General features: G+C 37.6%; 2 long non-coding RNA genes across 2 annotated transcripts in view; one reads left to right on the top strand and one right to left on the bottom strand.

The window, feature by feature from the left end:
- LOC102146878 (uncharacterized) overlaps positions 1–22,202 on the bottom strand; it is a 68,723-nt gene that overhangs the window by 26,095 nt on the left and 20,426 nt on the right. The gene's annotated exons all lie outside the window — the stretch shown is intronic.
- Positions 16,099–22,202, top strand: part of LOC135969422 (uncharacterized) — a 183,373-nt gene continuing 177,269 nt past the window's right edge. The window contains exon 1 of the long non-coding RNA XR_010584679.2: positions 16,099–18,346. This is a non-coding gene — a long non-coding RNA (uncharacterized lncRNA). The remainder of the gene's footprint in view (positions 18,347–22,202) is intronic.

Genomic DNA, 22,202 nt, shown 5'->3' with positions numbered 1-22,202 from the left:
AGGATAGATGAGATATAATCCCAATTTATAGAAGCAATATACCATATGAGTTGGAGATCTTAAATATCCTGTGAAAAAGATAAGGACACAAATGAGGAGGGAGTTTAAAAATTATTTGATTTAACCATTTTGTTTTACAGGTTTTAAAAAAGTCAGAGATTCAGAGAGGTTAGATGACTTGCTCCAGGTCATACAACTAAGCTAGTGACTGAGCCAGTAATAGAAATAGGCCTCTTGGAGCTTTGTAAAGTCAATAGTAAATAAAATGAACTAAATCCTAGCATTTCCAAATGTCTACAGAGTATTACAATTCCCTTAGGCCTATTTGATGGGAGTTTTTAAACAAATTTATAATTCAGAGATATTTTGGAAAGGAAAATATTACACTGCAGGAATTAGGTACTGATGTACTTCCAAGTACTTCATTAAAATGTTTGATTTAAATCAAGAAAAACTGATTATTAGTGATGTATTCCTGCTGATTTATGAGGAGCTATAAGTAAGTAACACAGAGTGAAGGGATGATGATAAAGACACAGGTGAGATAAGTGGCCCACCTGGAATGTAGACGCATCTGGTGGTCTATGTGAATATGTTTGGAAAAAGCTTTTTTTAAAAAATAATTTTCTCAACATTTAACATTCTCAGTATCTCAATGTCTGCGTTTGTTGTTCAGAGTTTTATTTTTCTTCATTCTATATTGTTTCCACTGTGGTCTTAAGACACATAGGACAAATGCTAGCAAGATGATTATAATATATTTTCATGACAAATTAGTGTTCTTTCAATTGAATATAATTAATAATAATGAATGTATTGTTTTTTGAGACATAGTCTCACTGTGTTGCCTAGGCTGGATTACAGTGGTGCAATCTCCGCTTACTGCAACCTTTGCCTCCCAGGTTCAAGTGATTCTATTGCCTTACCCTCCCAAGTAGCTGGGACTACAGGTTCAAGCGATTCTCCTGCCTCAGCCTCCTGAGTAGCTGGGACTACAGGCATGCGCCACCATGCCTGGCTAATTTTTGTATTTTTAGTAAAGATAGGGTTTCACCATGATGGCCAGGCTCGTCTCGAACTTCTGATCTCAAGTGATCCACCCACTTTGGTCTCCCAAAGTGCTGGGATTACAGGCATGAACCACCACGCCTAACAATGAATGGATTTTTAAAAACATTTAAAATATGAATTCTTATTTTTTGAGTTGAATTATAGAGAACACTGAGGTTGTTAAACATTGGCTAAAAATTTGGCTTTAAATAACTAGTTTTTATCTTGACAAGTTTGTGGTTATTCTACAATGTGGCTGAATGAACTCAGGGCAAAAGCAACTAGTCAGTTATGCCAAATTCATTAAATTCAGTTGGCCAACATGCTAGTTTAGTTAGATAAAAGCACAATCAAATCAGATGGCAAGAATGTGAAATATTGGTGCTTGATCTACTCAATATTTTATTTGTAAGTTTGAACACAACACTGAGAGGGGAACCTCCAAAAGAATGCCAGAATACCATCTTCTCTGCTCTCATCTTATCTCTTTGCTTGGCTCCATTTGTCTCTGTGCTTTGGAACCATGTGGGTGAGGAAAATTCACTTCCTTCCCTGTCTGTGACTAAGAAAAGAATCAAGCTCATTATCTTTAGTCTGCTCCAAAATTGTGAATCAGATTAGACTATGAAACATAGTGCTAACAGCTATGCCTGTTCCAGAAAAGGAATTATATTAAAGCTCATATGTTGTCTCTTTATGTTTGATTCTTTGCCTAGAGAGAAATGATTAAGAACTATAATATCTAACATGTGTTTTATGTTTACTCTATAAAAGTACTGCTTAATACTACCTAATAGTATATATCACTTATTATTAATATTTCCATTTTACAGATGAAGTAATAAAGACAGAGTGAGGTTAAGCTACTTGCTTAAGAATTAAGCAGCTCATAATTGGACAGAGCTGGATTTAAATGCAAATCTTAATCATGCTGCTCTTCTTCCTCTTAATTAGAGCTCAGTTTAGAAATATTCAAAAAGAAAGCAATCTGTGCGACTCAAAACAAATTACTCATGGAAATTAAAAGCCCATGCAAAATGAGAAATTTAACAGATGCCTTGAGATATTAATCCATCTGGCTGTTTGGAAACAAGAATTGTAATTATAGCTTCCATAAACAACCACCTCAGGCTATCTGAGAAATACACAGACAGAAAACATTTTATGAGATAACCTAGTAGATTCTTTGTCTTCAACCCCTGTGATGACTAGAACGACAATCTTCAAATTAATTTGAATTATTGGGATTTTTTTTCAATAAGTATTTCTTTGTGAATATTATAAACAGTTTAAATAATTGTAAGATATAGTTCTTATCTTCATGAAGTATACTGTTAGTGAAACTAAAATTCCCATTATACATTAGATAAACATGTAATCACATAATTATATTTTGTTAATTACTACAATGAATAATACACACAGCAAACCCTTGCAATCTCTAAACTTTTCTAGGTGTATTTAAGTAGAGGTAGAACAACATGGACCAGGCGTTAGAAGTTTCATGAAGGAGGTGAGCTTGAGCTAGGAATAAAATGCTGGGTAAAATTTAAGAGGATGGTGAAGCCAGCATACAAAGTGGGAGGTAGGATCAGGTTGATATGTTCTAAGAGACAGTGAAAAGACAATTGTGGCTAGAACAAAGGAGTTGTAAAAAATAGCTGAGTGGGTAAAGTTAGGTCATAGGCTTAGGAGTTTGTACTACATTTTATAGCAGTATGGAATTATGCGGAGCTTTAATGAGATGTTGATATAGTTTGAGCATGTGTCCCCACCAAATCTCATGCCAAATTGTAATCCCCAGTGTTGGAGATAGGGCCTGGTGGGAGGTAAGTGGATCATGGGTGTGGGTTTCTCATGAATGGTTTATCACCGTCCCTCTTGGTACTGTTCTTACAACAACACTGAGTGAGTTCTCATTAAATTCGGCCATTTAAAAGTGTGTAGCACCTCTCTGCTCTCTCTCTTGCTTCTGCTCCTGCTATGTAAGACACCCGCTCCCTCTTTGCCTTACAACATGATTGGAAGCTTCCTGAGGCCTCCCCAAAAGCAGAAGCTGCTATGGTTCTTGTACAGCCTGCAGCACTATGAACCAATTAAACCTCTTTTCTTTATAAATTACCCGGTCTCAGGTGTTTGTTTATAGCAATGTGAGAACAGATTAATGCAGATGTTAAAGTGTTTTAGGATGGCAGTAGCAAAGTGATGGAGAATGGATTGGAAAAGAACGACTTCAATTTAGGAGAATGCTTAAAGAGTCTGGTGTATAAACCCTGGTATGGAGCAGGAGATATGAAATACGATGGATTCTTCTGCCTCCTAACAGGAAGTCAGTTAAGCTAACTAATGTCAGTGCTTTTCCCTAGGGTGGTTGAAATAAGATGGAGTCAGAACAAATGTATCTGAAGAAATAAGAGTTCCAGAACTCAAAATCAAAAAGTCAAATACATTCTCAGATTATAAGGACAAGAAGGAGGCTAAGAAGTAGAGATAAAGCTAAAGGAATCCAAGAAAAGACAAGATTTGACCAAGAGGTTAGGAGCTAGTATGGGAATGAAGTGAGAAGGTTGCAGGAAGGACCACAGTTTTCCTATAGTAAGGGCTAGATTATTTAAAGCTCTTTCTAAGGGATTCCAGTCTCATAGTCTGTCAGTTAGTCATTCTGAGCAGAGGATGCTTCTGGATTCAGTTAACTAGTATTTTGTTGAGGATTTTTGAATCTATGTTCATCAGGGTATTGTTCTGTAGTTTTCCTTTTTTTGTTATGTCACTTCCTAGTTTTGGTATTAGGGTGATGCTGGCTTCATAGAATGATTTAGGGAGGACTGCCTCTTTCTGTATCTTTTAGAATAGTTACAGTAAGATTCATACCAATTCTTCTTTGAATGTCTGATAGAGTTCAGCTGTGAATCCATCTGGTCCTGGGCATTTTTTGTTGTTGTTCTTGGCAACTTTTTAATTTCTGTTTCAATCTCACTACTTGTTATTGGTCTGTTCAGAGTTTCTATTTTTCCTGATTTAATCTAGGAGGGTAGTATATTTCCAGAAATTAATCCAACTCCTCTAGGTTTTTAAGTTTGTATGTGTGAAGGTGTTCATAGTAGCCTTGAATTATCTTTTGGATTCCTGTTGTAGTATCTCCAATTTCATTTCTAATTAAGCTTCTTTGGATCCTCTCTCATCTTTTCTTAGTTAATCTTGCTAATGGTCTATCAATTTTGTTTATCTTGTCAAACAATCAGCTTTTTGTTTCATTTATCTTTTGTATTTTTTTGTTTGTTTCAGTTTTTTCAGCTCTGATCTTTATTTCTTTTCTTCTGCTGGGTTTCGGTTTGGTTTGTTCTTGTTCCTCTGGTTCCTTGAGGTGTGACCTTAGATTGTCTATTGTGTTCTTTTGACTTTTTGATGTAGGTATTTAATGCTGTGAACTTTCCTCTGACTACTGCCCTTGCTGTATACCAGAGGTTTTCGTAGGTTGTGTAACTATTATAGTTCAGTTAAAAGAATTGTTAAATTTCCATCTTGATTTCATTGTTGATCCAGTGATCATTCAGGAGCATGCTATTTAATTTCCATGTATTTGCATGGTTTTGAGGGTTCCTTTTGGAGTTGATATCCAGTTCTATTCCCCTGTGGTCTGCAAGAGTACCTGATAACATTTCAATTTTTTTTTTTTGAGACGGAGTCTCACTGTGTCACCCAGGCTGGAGTGCAGTGGCACAGTCTTGGCTCACTGCAACCTCTGCTGCCTGGGTTCAAGCTATTCTCCTGCCTCAGCCTCCCGATTAGCTGGAATTACAGGCGCCTGTCATCGTGCCAGTCTAATTTTTGTATTTTTAGTAGAGACGGTGTTTCACCACCTTGGTCAGGCTGGTCTTGATCTCCTGACCTCATGATCCACCCGCTTCACCCTCCCAGAGTGTTGGGATTACAGGCGTGAGCCACTGCACCCGGCCTTTTCTTATATTTATTGTGACTCATTTGCTCCATGTGTTGATGAACAGAATGTATTTTCTGCTGTCGTTGGGTAGAATGTTCTGTAAATGTCTGTTAAGTCCATTTGTTCTAGGGTATAGTTTAAATCCATTGTTTCTTTTTTACTTTCTGTCTTGATGAGCTGTCTAGCACTGTCAGTGAAGTACAGTGGAGTACTGGAGTTCCCTACTGTTATTGTGTTGCTGTCTATCTCTTTTCTTAGGTCTAGTAGTAATTGTCTTATAAATTTAGAAGTTCCAGTGTTAGGGGAGTATATATTTAGGATTGTGATATTTTCCTATTAGACAAGTCCTTATATAATGTCCCTCTGTCATTTTTTTTTTAATGTTGTTATTTATTTATTTATTTATTTAATTTTTTGAGATGGAGTTTTGCTCTTGTTGCCCAGTCTGGAGTGCAATGGTGCGATCTTGGCTCACTGCAACCACTGCCTCCTGGGTTAAAGTGATTCTCCTGCCATCAGCCTCCCAAGTAGCTAGGATTACAGGCATGTCTGGCTAATTTTGTATTTTTAGTAGAGACAGGGTTCCACTATGTTGGTCAGGCTGGTCTCAAACTCCTGACCTCAGGTGATCCACCTGCCTCGGCCTCCCAAAGTGCTGGGATTACAGGTGTGAGCCACTGTGCACAGCCACTGCTGTTACTTTAAAGTCTGTTTTGTCTGATATAAGAATAGCAACTTCTGCTTGCTTTTGGTTGCCATTTGCATGGAATATATTTTTTCACCCCTTTACCTTAAGTTTATGTGAGTTCTGATGTGTTAGGTGAGTCTCTTGAAGACAGCAGATACTTGGTTGGTAAATTTTTACCCATTCTGCCATTCGGTATCTTTTAACTGGAGCATTTAGGGCATTTACATTCAGCATTAGTATTAACATGTAAGGTACTGTTCTATTAATCATGCTAGTCATTGCCTTAATATTTTTTTTTCGTTTTATAGACCCTGTAAGATTTAGGTTTTAAGGAGGTTCTATTTTGGTGTATTTCAAGGTTTTGTTTTAAGATTTAGAGCTCCTTTTAGCATCTCCCATAAGGCTGACTTGGTAGTGCCAAATTATCTCAGCATTTGTTTTTCTGAAAAAAGACTTTATCTCTCTTCCATTTATGAAGTTTAGTTTTGCTGTATACAAAACTATTGGCTGACACTTTTTTTTTTTTTTATTTCAGGAGGCTGAAGATAGGACCTCAATTCCTTCTGGCTTGCAGGGTTTGTGCTGAGAAACCCGCTGTTAACCTGATAGGTTTTCCTTAGTAGGTTACCTGATGCTTTTGTCTCACAGCTCTGAAGATTCTTTCCTTCATGTTGACTTTAGATAACCCAATGACTGTGTGCCTAGGTGATGGTATTTTTGCAATGAATTTTCCAGTTGTTCTTTGAGCTTCTTGTATTTGGATATCTAGATCTCCAGAAAGGCCAGGGCAGTTTTTCTCAATTATTCCCTCAAATAAGCTTTCCAAACTTTTAGATTTCTCTTCTTTCTCAGGAACATCAATTATTCTTAGTTGTGGCCATTTAACATAATTCCAAATTTCTTGGAGGCTTTGTTCTTTTTTTTTCTTTTTTTCTTTGTCGTTGTCTGATTGTATTAATTCAAAACCCTTGTCTTCCATTTATGCGGCCAAAAAACATATGAAAAAAAACCTTATCATCACTGGTCATTAGAGAAATGCAAATCAAAACCACAATGAGATACCATCTCACACCAGTTAGAATGACAATCATTAAAAAGTCAGGAAACAACAGATGCTGGGGAGGATGTGGAGAAATAGGAATGCTTTTACACGGTTGGTGGGAGTATAAATTAGGTCAACCATTGTCAAAGACAGTGTGGCAATTCCTCAAGGATCTAGAACTAGAAATACCATTTGACCTAGCAATCCCCCTACTGGGTATACACCCAAAGGATTATGAATCATTCTCCTATAAAGACACATGCACATGTATGTTTATTGCAGCACTATTCATAATAGCAAAGAACTGGAACCAACCCAAATGCCCATCAATGATAGACTGGATAAAGAAAATGTGGCACATACACACCATGAAATACTATGCAGCCATAAAAAAATAATGAGTTCATGACCTTTGCAGGGACATGGATAAACCTAGAAACGATCATTCTCAGCACACTAACACAGGAACAGAAAACTAAACACCACATGTTCTCACTCATAAGTGGGAGTTGAACAATGAGAACACATGGACACAGGGAGGGGACCATTACACACCAGCACCTGTCAGGGGTTGGGGGTAGGGAAAGGGATAGCATTAGGAGAAATACCTGACGTAGATGACGGGTTGATGTGTTCAGCAAACTACCATGGCACATGTATACCTATGTAACAAACCTGCACATTCTGCACATATATCCCAGAACTTAAAGTGTAATAATAATAATAATAAAAGCCTTGTCTTCAAACTCTGAACTTCTTTCTACTTGTTCTCATCTATTGTTGAAACTTTCCAATGCATTTTGTATTTTTCTAAGTGTGTCTTTCATTTCCAGAAGTTGTGAGTTTTTTTTTAAAGATATCTACTTTTCTGGAGAATTTTTCATCCATAACCTATAATTTAAAAAACTTCTTTAAGTTGCTTTTCACTTTTCTCTGGTATCACCTTGAGTAGATTAATAATCAACCTTCTGAATTCTTTACTTGGCAATTCAGATATTTGTTCTTAGTTTGAATTCATTGCTGAGGAGCTAGCCTGATCTTTTGGGAGTATTACAGAACCCTATTTTGTCATTATTACCAGAATTACTTTTCTAGTTCCTTCTCATTTGGGTAGACTATTTCAGTGGAAAGGTCTGGAACTCAAGACCTACTGTTCAGATTCTTTTGTCCCATGGGGTGATCCCTCAGTGTGGTATCTCCTCCTTTCCCTAGAGATGGGGCTTCCTGAGAGCCGACTGCAATGATTGTTAATGCTCCTCTGGGTCTAGCCACCCAGTGGGGCTACCAGGATCTGAGCTGGTGCTAGGGAATGTCTGCAGAGTCCTGTGATGTAATCCATCTTCAGGTCTCCCAGCTGTGTAAACTAGCACCTGCTCTGGTGGAGGTAGCAGGGGAGTGAAGCAGACTCTGTGAGAATCCTTGGTTATACATTCGTTTAGTGTGCTGGCTTTCTTGAATTCTTGTTATGCTAGCAGTGAATTTGTCACATTGACAGACTCAGGACCTCTGGTTAGCCAGGATGCTGGAGTCAGTGATATTACCTATTGTTTTTCTCCTTTCTGGGAGCAAGGTTACTCTGTAATGAGTTGTTATAGTGGCTTGAGTTGGTTTCCTCCAGCCAGGAGTTAGTGCTTTCAAGAGAGCACCAGCGCAGTAATAGTAGGGGGATATAAGCTTGCCCTGTGTTGGCCAGGGTGAATCGTCTGGTTTCTCAGGTGATGAGTGAGGCCATAAGCTTCCAAGAGTTTATGTCTTTTGTGTTCAGCTATTAGGGTGAGTAGAGAAATACCCTCAGGTGGGGCAGGGTTAGGTGGGTCTGAGTTCAGAGTCTCCTTGGGCAGGGCTTGCTGCAGCCACTGTTGTGGATGCGAGGGTGTTTCTCAGGTCAATGGGGTTATGTTCCAGAAGGGATCATGGCTACCTCTGCTGTGCCATATAGTTTTCCAGGGAAGTTGGGGATAGCTGGTAGTGAAAGGCCTTACCCAGCTCCCATGCAGTTGGCAAGGCTTGTTTCACTCCCATAGTGCTAATAGCATCAAGTTTAGATCCAGACAGCCTACCCCAGGCTGTGGGCTTCCCTGCTGAGAAAGCAAGCATGGCTTTCAGGCCTCACCGCTCCCCATCTGCCCACAATGTTGGTGGTGGCTCTTCTGCTCATATCTGTAGCAGTTCTCATTCACTCCTCAGATTCTGCTCAAGAAAGTTTGTGCCCAGTTGAAATTATTGCAAAGTTCAGTTAGAAGCTTCTTTCACCCTGTGACCCCTCCCTAATTCTGCTGGCTGCCTTCCCTGAGGGCCCCTGTGAGATACCATCAGGGATGGCTTCCCTGGGCTGGAGCTGGAGACTGGGAGTGTCTGGAGGCTCCTCCCATTGTGCTTCTACTTTTATATTTCATGCAGCTCTCTAGATCTGTTTCAGCTCTAGGTAAGGTTAAATCCTTCTCCCATGATCTGGATTTTCAGATTCCCCAATGACGATGTGTGTTTGGAGGCAGCTTCCCAACTCTCAGACTTTGGGATCTTATAATTTTTTTGGTCTGTTTTGCAGAATTTGCTGTAGTGTGCCACTTCTTCCAAGGATTTGTGAATTTTTTTCAGTTTTCCTGGTATAATGGTTAATACTAAATGTCAACTTGATTGGATTGAGGGATACAAAGTATTAATCCTGGCTGTGTCTGTGTGAGTGTTGCCAAAAGAGATTAACATTTGAGTCAGTGGGCTAGGGAAGGCAGCTCCACCCTTAATCTGGTGGGCACAATCTAATCAGCTTCCAGTGAATATAAAGCAGGCAGAAAAAAGTGAAAAGGAGAGACAGATCTAGCCTCCCAGCCTACATCTTTCTCCTGTGCTGAATGCTTCCTACCCTTGAATATCAGACTCCAAGTTCTTCAGTTTTGGGACTCAGACCGACTCTCCTTGCTCTTCAGCTTGCAGACAGCCTATTGTGTGACCTTGTGATTGTGTAAATTAATACTTAATAAACTCCCCTTTACATGTGTAACTTACACTATGTTGTCTGTCTATCTATCTATCTATCTATCTATCTATCTATCTATCTATCTATCTCCTATTAGTTCTGTCCTTCTAAAAGAGCCCTGACTAATATACCTGGAATGTTCCTGAGGTGGTTCTTGAAGCAAAATTTCACATGTGCGTCTCCACATGCTGTTCCATCCTCCCAAGTGGGAGCTACACATTAGCCCTGTCACCTATCCACCATCTTCTTCCCCCTCAGAAAATTTTTCCTTCAAAGCTGAATATTGATCATGTGAGGAGAAGGAGAGGGATAATCTGCTATTAGATTTTTTTAGTTTACCATGAGTAAATGAATGACCATAAAAACTAAGATGATAAAATTAAGAGATCCATAAGGGATCAGAATATTTTCTTTAGCAACACTTGGTTAAGCTTTTTAATCAAATCTCTACCAAGGAAGTGGCATTAACATCAGGACTAAGGAAACACATTCAACATTATGTTTAGTCTGTGATATATGTATTTATGTTTATAAATTAATAAAATTATAATCTTAGTATTCTTTTAACACTTTGAGAGATGTGAGATTATGAGTTAAAGCTATTGGATTGTTAGCAGGCTTTACTTCAGCAAGTTGAGCAGCCCCTGACTCATTTGCATCTCTGTTTTTTCTCACTAATTTGAGCACAAGGGATATTTTAAAAACCATTTTAGAGTCAATCACAGAAATATAATGTAAAATCAAATCATACTTTTTTCCTCTATGTAAAAAAGATCAAAACAATATCAATACATCCTAACCAGTCTGTTTTCTCTGGAGGATAAATTTTCTGCTTACAAAATAGCCATACATTCCATCTTGTTCTTCTTATAATTTAAGTCATATAATGAACTGTGAAAAGAATGTTATATGCCAGTATACCCTGTCCTCATACTAAACAGCTTTGGAGCACACTGCAGTAAATGTCAGTTTGTCATTCCTTGTTTAAAGCCTAATTCTTGTGGTTTCTTTGAGGTATCCAACTATAACGTTAATGCCATTAAGTCATTATTTGTGTCCTCTTTTAGAACTCTTGAGTACATTCAAATGTACATCAGTTTTCAGCATAAACCCTCATATGTTATAAATTTATAGAATTCTTTGTTTTACATAAAAATATGAAATTAAATTTATGAATTGTCTGCTCAGTGTGCAAAGCAGCATGACACATTTCAATTGTGCTAATTTCACTGACCAACTTGTTAGTAAGGTGTGAAGCTGGTGTAAGAAATTTTCTTAAAAAACAAAACAAAAAACTCCTGATCTGGATGTGCCTTTCTTGATGGATTAGCTATTTACGGGAATGGCTCCAAGAAAGCCAGATGAGTAACATGCATGTCCAAGATGACAGAAGTATGTGAATAATTTCTACAAAAGTGGAGCTTGCCCCACTAGTCTTGCAAACATTCAGGGCTGATTTTATATGGGATGAATGAAAACACTTGTGCCTTGCTGGCCCAGAGTGAGAGCTGCAAGTTATAATGCAACATTTGCCTCTACAAAGTTTCTTTGTTAGAAATTCTTATTTATTGAACAATTTAGCTACACACCCAGGCTTGTGTTGGACTCCTGGGGGTGAGTCATATATAGTGATTAGTCAAGATGAGATCTCATAGGAAGTGTCTGTAGACCATTTGGATTTATAGGAATGAGAAAAAATGACCTAGGCAAAAAATTAGTGGAGAATCAAGGAATATGCAAGGGAGGGTGTCTGCTGGTGAATGAGAGGCCCACGGGAGATATTTGGTCTTCTTGTCTTTGTGCTTTTTAAAACTGGTAGAGGGAAGTTACTAGTTGCCTCCAGCATAAATCCAACCTCTATGAGGAAAATATATTAAGCTGGAAAATCAGTTATTCCCCACTTCCAACAAGACTGAGTGAATTAGTTGGCATCAGTAGTGCACACACTTGCCCAGGAGTAAATTTTTGAACTCGTGTGCATCCATCTTATTTTAATAACTAAAATGAGAGAATGGGTGCCTGAAATACAAACATATCAACTTAAATTATTGAGAAAAAGGAAAAGGAAAGTTGAAACACTTCTATATAAATCAGAATCAATGGCACTTTCTCCAGTGATTATTTTTTCTAAAATCTTTTAAATTACAAATGTAAATGTTCTGGAAATCATACTGCATTGCCCATAGTTTAAGTCATATAATGAACTGTGAAAGACTATCTAGAAATGCAAAAGTTTGGAGTTTATGAAAATTCTGTTTTAGATCTAATATCATGTGGTGATTTCTTAGAGGGAAATATGATTCTGTATTTTTTAAAATAAAAAAGTTAATAAACCATCTGAAAATGGATCAATGATCAGAAGCTAACTCTGGAAGACAGGCATCGCTTAATGGATCTACAGAACACTGAATAAATAATATATCCTGCAGTAGAAATATTACAGTAAAATAGTTCTATATGAAGCATAATTTCATTGTTAGAGAATATCAGAAAGAAATGGCCTCATGGGGGAAATCAAGGTATGGCAGATAGCTTTTAATTAATGTAACAAATTGTAATAATATACCTCATTTATAAAGTGTTTTCTATGTAACAAACATGGTGCTAATATTCCACATGCCATGTACCAGGCACTGTGGTAAATGCTGCTCATTTAATTATCACAGTGATATCATGAGGTAGGTGCAGTTATTACTATGCCCATTTTGTAGGTGAGTAAACTGAGACTATAAAAGTTAGAGTGACTTACCCAAGGTCATACAGTAATTATTTACAACTATACGTGACTAGCTCCAAAGCATGTGCATAATGCAATGTTATAGAAATTGGAGCAATAAAATCCCTCATTTATTAAAGCAAACAAATATTTTAAGAAAATTTATTCAAACTAAGCAAAGTTTGATTCCAGTTCAAGGCTGCTGTATCACTGCTCAACATCACTATTTTTGGGAATCGCATTCAACACAGAATATAGTTAGTTATTTATAAGGATTATGGGTTGGGTGTGGTGGCTCACGCCTGTAATTCCAGCACTTTGGGAGGCCGAGATGGGTGGATAACGAGGTCAGGAGGTTGAGACCATCCTGGCCAACATGGGGAAACCCCGTCTCTACTGAAAATACAAAAATTAGCTGGACGTGGTGGTGCATGCGTGTAGTCCCAGCTACTCATGAGGCTGAGACAGGAGAATCGCCTGAACCCTGGAGTGAGCGGAGATCACACCACTGCACTCCAGACTGATGACAGAGCGAGACTCCGTCTCAAACAAACAAACAAACAAACAAACAGAAAAGAATTATGGCTGGGTACAGTGGCTCACACCTGTAATCCCAACACTTTGGGAGGCCAAGGTGGGAGGATTGCTTGAGCCCAGAAGTTTGAGAGGAATCTGTGCAACATAGGGAGACCCCATCTCTACAAAAAATTGAAAAAAATAATTAGCCAGACATGGTGGCTTGCACCTGCAGTCCCAGCTACTTGGGAGGCTGAGGTAAGAGGATTGCTTGAACCAGGAGGATTGCTTTAGCCCAGTAGGTGGGGGCTGCAGTGAGCTGTGATCGTACCACTGCACTCCAGCCTGGGCGACAAACACAAATAAATAAAATCATTTATTGCACCTCTTTCCTTCTTCCCTTCCTCCTTCTTCTCTTCCTCACACTCATGACATTATCCTCATCAACATTAAACATTCTTGAGTTCAAGAGTCATTTAGGTGAATATTTTTCTAAAGTTTGAATTCTTCTTACAATGTTCCCATCTAGTGATTATTTCCCATAAAGGAAAATTTCTCCCTGTTGGTTCTGTCAGTTCCATTTTTGAACTATTCTGACAATGAGAACGTGTTTCTTATTGATCAATTTTTATATGTCCTAGTTGACCTTATCGATTGGAAAAAAATGTTGTTTCAAAGTAGGAATTAGTTTAAATTTAGCTGGACACCACACAAGGACCTAAATGGAACACAGATACAAGATTGGAACAGTGTAGTGAATACCATCATTGCAACAAGAAACAAGTCATATAAAAAGGTAGCATAACTTGGAAACAAATTATAGAAGTTAAGCTGCCAGAAGTCAAACAAGCAGTAAATAGCTTAACTTCTCTGAGCCTCCAATTTCTTCATCTGTAAAATCATGAAAAAAAAATAATCTAGCAATTAGAGGGCTAATTTGATAAACTAGGAGGTATTAATGGGAGCAATCAGATAATATTAAACTAATTATGAAAAATTGACAAACAGTACGTGTACTCTTATATTATTTTGTACAAGTAAATTAAAATAAATGCATAGAAAAAGTTTGGGAAAGACCCACAGTACACCAGAGTGGGTAACACTGGATGTCTTTGGTCAGGTGGAATGCATGGCTCATCCCTACACTAAACAAATAATTACTGTGTTTATACAATATGACTCTTTTGATATTAATGTTTTAACTTTCCACATTAAAGACAGTTCAAAGCAGAAATACTTTTTGAAAGTCAATTAAAAGTAAAACATGCTTTTGTTTTCTCTACTCTTGCCAAATTCTGAAAAAGCAGACCAAAATGAGTAAGAGGGCAAACTCACCAAAATTTATAATGAATAAGATGTCAAATACTGAAAATATTCATTTTTTGTTAATAAGATTAGATTATAATGTTGACCAGCTTGCTTTTACTTATGTTGTTTGCAAAATACTATTTGTAGTCAAAGTATGTAGGTTTCTTATCAAAAGTTGCCTAGTGTTATGTCTTTGAAAGACTTTTGACTTAAAAGTTTGAAAAGCAAAAATGCTTTTGCTTAGACCCCTTGGAAGAGATAATCATTGTAACTTTGGGGAATACAACAGCCTCCTTAGGGTTGATATCTGGGGTCCTTCCCATCAGAGGGATGTTGCAAAAATATGAAGAAGCATTTCATGTTGTTCACATAAATGCTGGGAAGGCTTTTTCCTGATACAATTTGTACCATGCAGAGCCTTCTCTCTCCATAGGTAAACAGAGTGGGGCTCAGATAAGCGATACTGTATAGTGCTACGCAGACCTGGTCCTTTAATAGCCTTTGGCTTGAGCGCTGTTTTGCCAGAAGATCTTACATACTCAATACATCAATTGTGGGGTGTTTTGAAGACAGTCATATTAGCTTGCCAGTTAATTTTATTTTGTTAGAAGTTTTATTTTTATTTTGAAATTTCCAATTTGATCATTTACATTGACAAGATGAACAGTTACTGCCTGTAGAAGAACTGTTTATTAGTGTAATAGATGTAAAAACCAGACATTTGAAGAATCAGTGGTATTGGGAACATTCAGAGAAAATCAAGAAAAGAAAAAGAGATTTTGTTGAGAAGTGGCAGATCTTACCAGAGGATCAACTGACATTAGGACCATGTAATGAAACTAGAGAACATGAAGTTGTGGTAGAGAGAGGTGTATAGGGTGTCAGAATTCCTGAGTTTGAGGCTAGTCTGTCACAATTGTGACCTCAGACAAGTCATTTAACTTCCTTGGCCACACTTTCTCTTATTTCTTAAGTATGAATAATAATAATAGATAGATTCCCTACCCATGGTAGGGTTGACTCTAATAAGAGTTTCTCCCAGGTGATTGAAGGGAATGCTAGAGGTTGGAGATGTGAGCTAAGTTGATGGAAATGGCTAAGAGACTCTTAAATCTGTGTATCTAGTATTCATTTGTAATTGTTTTTAGCATTGCTGTCACCTTAACCCATTGGTACACTGTGCAATATGCACAAAGGCATTGAATGTGTGGGGTTAATTTTGTGAAAATCTCGCAGATACTATGTCTGAGTTATCTGGTGTGGAATACGGACAGCATACATAAAACCTCAAGATGGTCCATAATTTAAAATGGAACAAGGAGCTGGAACCAGATGTAACTGAAAAGCCTGCCACCCATCTCCCCCTGCTGCCACTGATAAGAGTGACATTTGTTTCATTTGTCTCCCCCTGTAAGATCTTTATTAGCAGAGACTTTGGCATTTTTTGCACTTCCTGCTTTGTCAATAAATTATGAAACACATAATAGAATTAGCCATTTTCATGGATAAAAACAATTCAGGTATACAATGTGACAGAGGTTCAGTTTGATTTTACATATTTGTCCCAACCTCTATCACAAGAGATATATCTCAAGTATGCAATTAAAGCTTTGTTCACAATTAGTATTTCCTGTCACTGGTTGGCAGAAACTAATAGGATAGCTATGAGCAAATGAATAAAAATATAGTTGAGAGAATACAGCAAATGATGGTATAGGTGGTTTATATGGGCAGGAAAAACACTGACTTTGAGAAAAATCCAGATGGGTGTTTTTGCTTAACATTAATTCACATAGTGGTTAATATTGTTTGATATCATCATTTACTACTTTGATACCATCTAGGCCTCGGTTACTTTTTTTTTTTTTTTTTTGTGGGGGGCATTTGGATGTTGTTTTGTGAATTTCTCCAAGGAACAGTTTATAAGAAAAGCTATAAGACTAATGAATATAAACTTCCTCCAGTGATGTGAGCAGATAGAAACTGTGGGAAACAGACCTATAAAGAATGCAGTGCTGGTTAAATTGAGCCCAGACTCTCCTCCACCCCCAATGCTTAGAGCTACAAGAATTCAAGGGACACATAAATGTATTGAAGCAATTTGGCTTAGAATTCTACAATACGCTCAATAACTAATATTCATCATCTGCTATGTAAAAAGCATATTATTAGGCACTGAGTTTAAAAGCAAATATGAGCAAAATATGGCCCTGTAAATAATCTAGACTCAAATTATAATCTAGACTCAAAATCTAGTTTATAATGTAGGCATTAAATTAATAATATCACGAAGTGCCCTAAGAGAAGCTCAAATAATGAGCTACAAGATTCACAGGAAAACATGCCATTTCCAGTGACTTGATCTGGGGACATGAGATTTTGGTTGTGCCTTGAGGTTGGTTTGGATTTAATAGGCGAACACAGAAAGGAAGACAAAGTGGGGGAAAATCTCAATAGAGTGAATGACACTTGTTTGCATCTAAAATCTCTCTTTGATTTGCTTTTGACTATCACTGCCACTGTATTCATCAATACCCTAGTTACTTCTTACCTCTTCTATGGCAACTGCTTCCTTAACAAGTCTCATTGTCTTGCCTCTTCTAATTTATCCTTGGAAATATATTGCCACAAATGTTATTCTACTACTAAAACACATTCAATAGCTTCTCATTGTATTGATCAAGTTCATTTACAAGGTCCTCCATAATTTGGCCCAATTCTACCAGTGGTGATTTTGTACCCTAGAGAACATTAACAATGCAACATCTGGAGACATTTTCAATCGTCACAACTCAGGGGAGGGTGCTCCCTGAATCCAACAGGAGAGGTCAGGGATGCTGTTAAATATTCTGTAAAGCACAGAATAGCCTCCCCTCACAACAAGGAATTATCTGGCCCAAATGTCAATAGTGCTAAGGTTAAGAAACCTTGGTTTATATAACAATTCAATTGTGTAATTATAACAACAAATACAACAGATTTTGGAAGAGACCACTGATTCTTAACAAACATAAAATTTAACTAGTGTCTATATAATCCCATGGGTAGGCAGGAGAATAATCTATTAGCTATAAGCATTTAGCATGTCCTACATGTTAGCTAATATATTTATACAGGCATGTAGTGCCCTGTTTAACCTTGAGTGTTGTTTTAGTGGGTGTTAATTAAGGCAGCTTTTACTAAACTTGTATTTTCCTGAACAAACTACCTATCTTTCTATTGTTGGACGTTTGCATATCCTTTTGCTGTTCTTCTACCTGGCAAACTTATGCTTATCTTTCAAGCCTCAGTTTAAATATCACATTCAAGGGGAAACCTGCTCCACTGTTTATGCAATCATTTGGTCTAACCATTTCTTAATACCTCACCTACAATATAATTCACAGGATTGTAATTATCTATGATGTATGTTTCTTCTATAGTTAGAGCAAACTCTTTGAAGAAAGGGTTCATGTTTTCATCTTTGCATCCCCACTAATTATCATAGTATCTGGCATATAAATAAGCAACCAATATATGTTGACTTATTAAATAAATGGGGAGGGATGAAAAAATGATATGTATCCTAGAGACAGGGAATAGTCTGTTTTGGATGAAAAAGAAGGCATGAATAAAAGAATAGTAAAAGATCAGACTGCAAAGATATTTGTGAGTTAGATTATTGAATGCTTTCAAAGCTTGGACTTAGTAGTTTATTTAGGAGGATTTAGAGAAAACAGAATGTGCTTTCCTATTAAGAGGTGACATAAAGTGACATGGTAGAAATATTAATCTGGTGAAGGTATTAGAAAGTATTTGGTAATTACAAAGCATTTAGTCATTTAATAAAAATGTATATGGGCTTATATAAATATTGTGGTTTTTAGTGCTGAAGAGAGCATGTGAACTCAGTCTGGGGTCACTCCCAAGCCTGGAAGAGAATGAGAAGGAGGCAGTAGAATATCATTATAATCATACTACTTGTCCCAGGGGATCCATGTATTCTACTGAAGAGTGGGAGTAGTTCAAAATGGAGAAATGGGGAAACCCTGACAAAGAGTCTGGATAATCATTAGAACTGATTAAAGTCAGGCTGCCCTAGATTGAAGAGTATGTGCCTCTGCTCCCAGGTATGAATTTTTTTTTGGTACTTTCCATGGTGGGCATTGCTATTTGTATTTGTATCTAGGTTATCTTAGAAGAATCTGGTAGCTCTTGTTTCTCCCCACTCAACTTTGCCATCTTCCTTTTCATAGCTGCAATATTTCCTTCCCTTTGGCAGATTCCTCTCTTCTTTACATGGTCCTGGTATACATATTGATCACTGCATTCCTATCCTCTACCTTTCCAGGCACATAGTTGAACACATGAATCAGGCAGAGCCAATCACGGTACCATATCCACTAGAATAGTTATTATTGACAGAGGTGTACATATCAACTAAACAAGGCCAATCAGAATTATTCCCCCAAACTTTACAGTGGGAGGTAGATAGGAATGACTTTCTCATGCTTAGCATGCAACCTGTAAGAATGTGGATGTGAATTGTCAGTGGCCATCATTTCATGCATGGAGTGAGACTGTATGGAGTAGAAAATGAAGAAGCCAAATACAAAGAGAAGCAGAGAATGACAGCATTGTGTTATCCCTGAGGCCCCTGACAGCTTCTCTTGCAAGTTTATGATCTATCTCAGTGTGCTTCCTAACCGTATGAGTCAACTCATTTCTCTTTTCCTTTCCGTTAATTTTTGTTGGGTTGTGGTCATATGCAACCAAAGGAATCTTAACTAATAGAATTACCCCTTACCTAAGGGTATAATAATGCAGGGGAGCAGGCATCTAGCAGTAGTCTGGGATCTGAAATATCAGCTTTTATGCTATGCAAAAATTTCCCTCACTAGTCATTGGTGATGCAAAGTTAGGAATAATTCACGTTGGTTCTCTACCATCTCTAAATTTCCTCTCAAAATCCAGCAAAATTATTAAAAATCTAAAAATGAAAGCTTTAAATTCTAATAGCAAAAGAGTTCAAATCATCTAAAATATGAAGAGACTTTTTCTCTTCCTCTATATTACCTCATCTGTGACCCAGAGTGTGCATACATCCTAATGTAGTCTGCCCATTAGTTCCAGATGTGGCTTCCCTTATTGAGACACTTAACCAGACAGGTTTTCTCCCAGTATCCCCACTCCCCAATAGACAATGATGAACAAAAAGGACAGGATAACAGCAGTACCCACTCTGATTTGGGGAGGGGGAGAGGGAGAAGGGAGACAGCCAGTGGTCATTAGGCTGTGGAAGTTTTGAAATCCAACTGAGTAGACATTGGCAGTAGACTCTGGAATGAGACAGCTTCCTTAATTCTTTAGGCTGTGATTCTGTTTATAGTAGGCATCTCTTTTTCTATAGATATTTACAGGATATATCATTTTTCTCTTTCTCCTTCAGTGAATCTGAAGTGGATATTGGAAGTATATGCCTTCCTTGGGTGCTGAATAACTTTCTTGGACCATTCACATGAAAACAGCTTGGAGGTTCAAGTCTTATTTTCAATCAAATGTTTTTCTGGTCAACGTTCCGTATCTTTGGCAATGCAATCTATCAAGAGTAGGCTTTCTGATCTGTATATCTCAAATAAATTTTATGTACCAGTAAAAGCTCTAAAGCTCCTTTGAAAATAGGATTTTCAGATCTGCTTTTTCTGTGCTTCTTCATACACGTGCCTTGCTTTCTTGAGGCTATCTTGGGGCTACTGAGCTTAAACGGGATTATACCCTTAATCTGAATTTGCCTAGAAGCACTTGAATGAACTAAAAGTTTTTCTTGGGTATTTGTCACTCAAAGCCTTTTTAGTACTGTTTCTTACTTTTGAGGTATAAAAGCAGTTGACTTTCCAACTTGAAAGTCCCTGAATTTCTGGTCTTTCCCTACAAATTCTCTTCCAGTCTGCTTTCCCACGGTCAGTTCTTTCTGAGTTTATTTAAGAGCCACCAATGCACAGTACTAAAGTTCTATTTTCTACCCTTGTCTCTAAACTCCTGGCTCAATACCCATATGAGCTGACTTCCAAGTCACTGCATGTGATGGTTTTGTCAAATATTTCACCCCTGCAAAACACATCTCATTGTCATTTCAGCTGCTGATATCAGTTTCCTTGCTGCTCGTTACCCACTAAGCAAATTCTTATGTTTTATGTTGTTTTTATACCAACACCTCACATTCAGGTACTAGTTTTCTTATTAGGATAATTAATGCTATCTGCCACAACAGACATTCTGAAATCTGAGTGCTTATACAACAAAGCTTTGATCTCGTTCACATTGCATGCTCAGAGGAGTTGGTGGACATGATGATCCACGCAGTTACTCAGGAAACCAGGCTAATGGAGCTACACCACTGGGAACACTTGGCATTTGAGGTCTCCCTGGCACAGGAAGGGAAGGATGAGGTTACACGTTAATTTCCAACTCCTGGAGTTATAAATAAATATCTTTTCTATTCATGGACTATTTGCCTTAACTAGTCACTGGGCTGTAACCTAATTGCAAGAGAGGTTGGGAAACACAGGGAGCATATGAAATAGTGGGTAAGTCCTGTCTCTGTCCCTGGAACCTACTGTGGGAATACAAAGATGTAAGAGGAAGACTAGGCATTAGCCAGGAATATCCTGGAAGAAAAGTATCAGGTAGTAATTAGTTATGTTCAACAAACATTTCCAGCTCTTTTCCCCAGCATGTTGTACTTCTCTATTTTCTGGAGATGGATTTGTCGTGTGCTTAGGTCATTCATTACTTTGGGCAATGAAATGTGAACAGAATGAAATGTATTTCTTCCAGGTGGACTCCCTAAGCAATTTGTTGAGTACTATCTTTCCATCTGCCTCAGTGACCAGTGGTGTTCCACATAGAGGTTGCTGCATTAGCCTGGGGACATAAGTGAGCATGACAGGAAGCAGAAACTCAGCCAAATCACACAGACATGTAGTGAGAATGTGAAATAAATTCCAGTTTCAAGTCTCTGGCATGTACATGGCTGTTTATCAGCAAAATAGATTTAATTCCACTGTCACTGATATTACATGTTTTCATCTTTGTTTCTTTAATACTAGGGACTCAACAAATGACTGTTGAAGGGATTTTTAAGTGACTCCTCTACTTGCTTTACTATTTCTCTTGTGTACCTTGGTATCTCTTATTAGCAACGATGTTCCCAAGCAATATAAACAAATTTTCGAATAGTTCCCTGGATAGAATTCAAGGCAGTAGCCATGCACAACCTGGAGCTATAATGAAGAATATGAGCAGGGCCACCCATGGCTCCTCTTAACCTTACTTTCAAAGCATCATTTCTGTCTGCAAGTGAATTTTAGCAGAATGTCCTTCAAATACAAACCCATTCATTACTTCTCTTTCTTTCTCATTTTCTATCTCCTCTCCCTCTTCCCTCAATATTATCCTTCCTTCATTTTTTTGGAAGGAAAATTATTTCTTCATTATGATAACAGCACAATGCATATTATTCTTAGGAAATATGAAGTGGCTTGATTGTACATTTGGATTTAATTATAGATAGAATTATAATGGAAAATTCACTAGGCTTGAATTCAGGAAATCTAGGTTTAAATTCTATCTCTGCTACTTACTAGCTGTGGAAATTTAGTTAATTTATTCATCTGCAAAATGGGGCTAATAGATGCTGGATCTTTCACAGTGTTGTTATGAAAATAAAAATATAGTGAAGATAAAATATGATGGTTGTAATGGCTCTTTTAATATCACCATAAACACCAGAGGTACTGTTAGATAGAACACTTTTTTTTTCTATAATTTCTGCTTGTTTTTATTAAGTGCTTTTGAATTTGAGGAAACCCATGAGACAGACTTATCTGATTTCAAACTGCGTTGGTTCTCTACACTTGTCTGCTCTGTACAGGAGTTTAAGCACAATCATCTAGGAAGATGGTTGATTAAGGCAACATTTTTTAA

Source organism: Macaca fascicularis, chromosome 2 (assembly GCF_037993035.2).
Source record: "Macaca fascicularis isolate 582-1 chromosome 2, T2T-MFA8v1.1".
Lineage (NCBI taxonomy): Eukaryota > Metazoa > Chordata > Mammalia > Primates > Cercopithecidae > Macaca > Macaca fascicularis.
The sequence above is the reverse complement of the archived record's forward strand: the minus strand, read 5'-3'. Positions and strand labels throughout refer to the sequence as shown.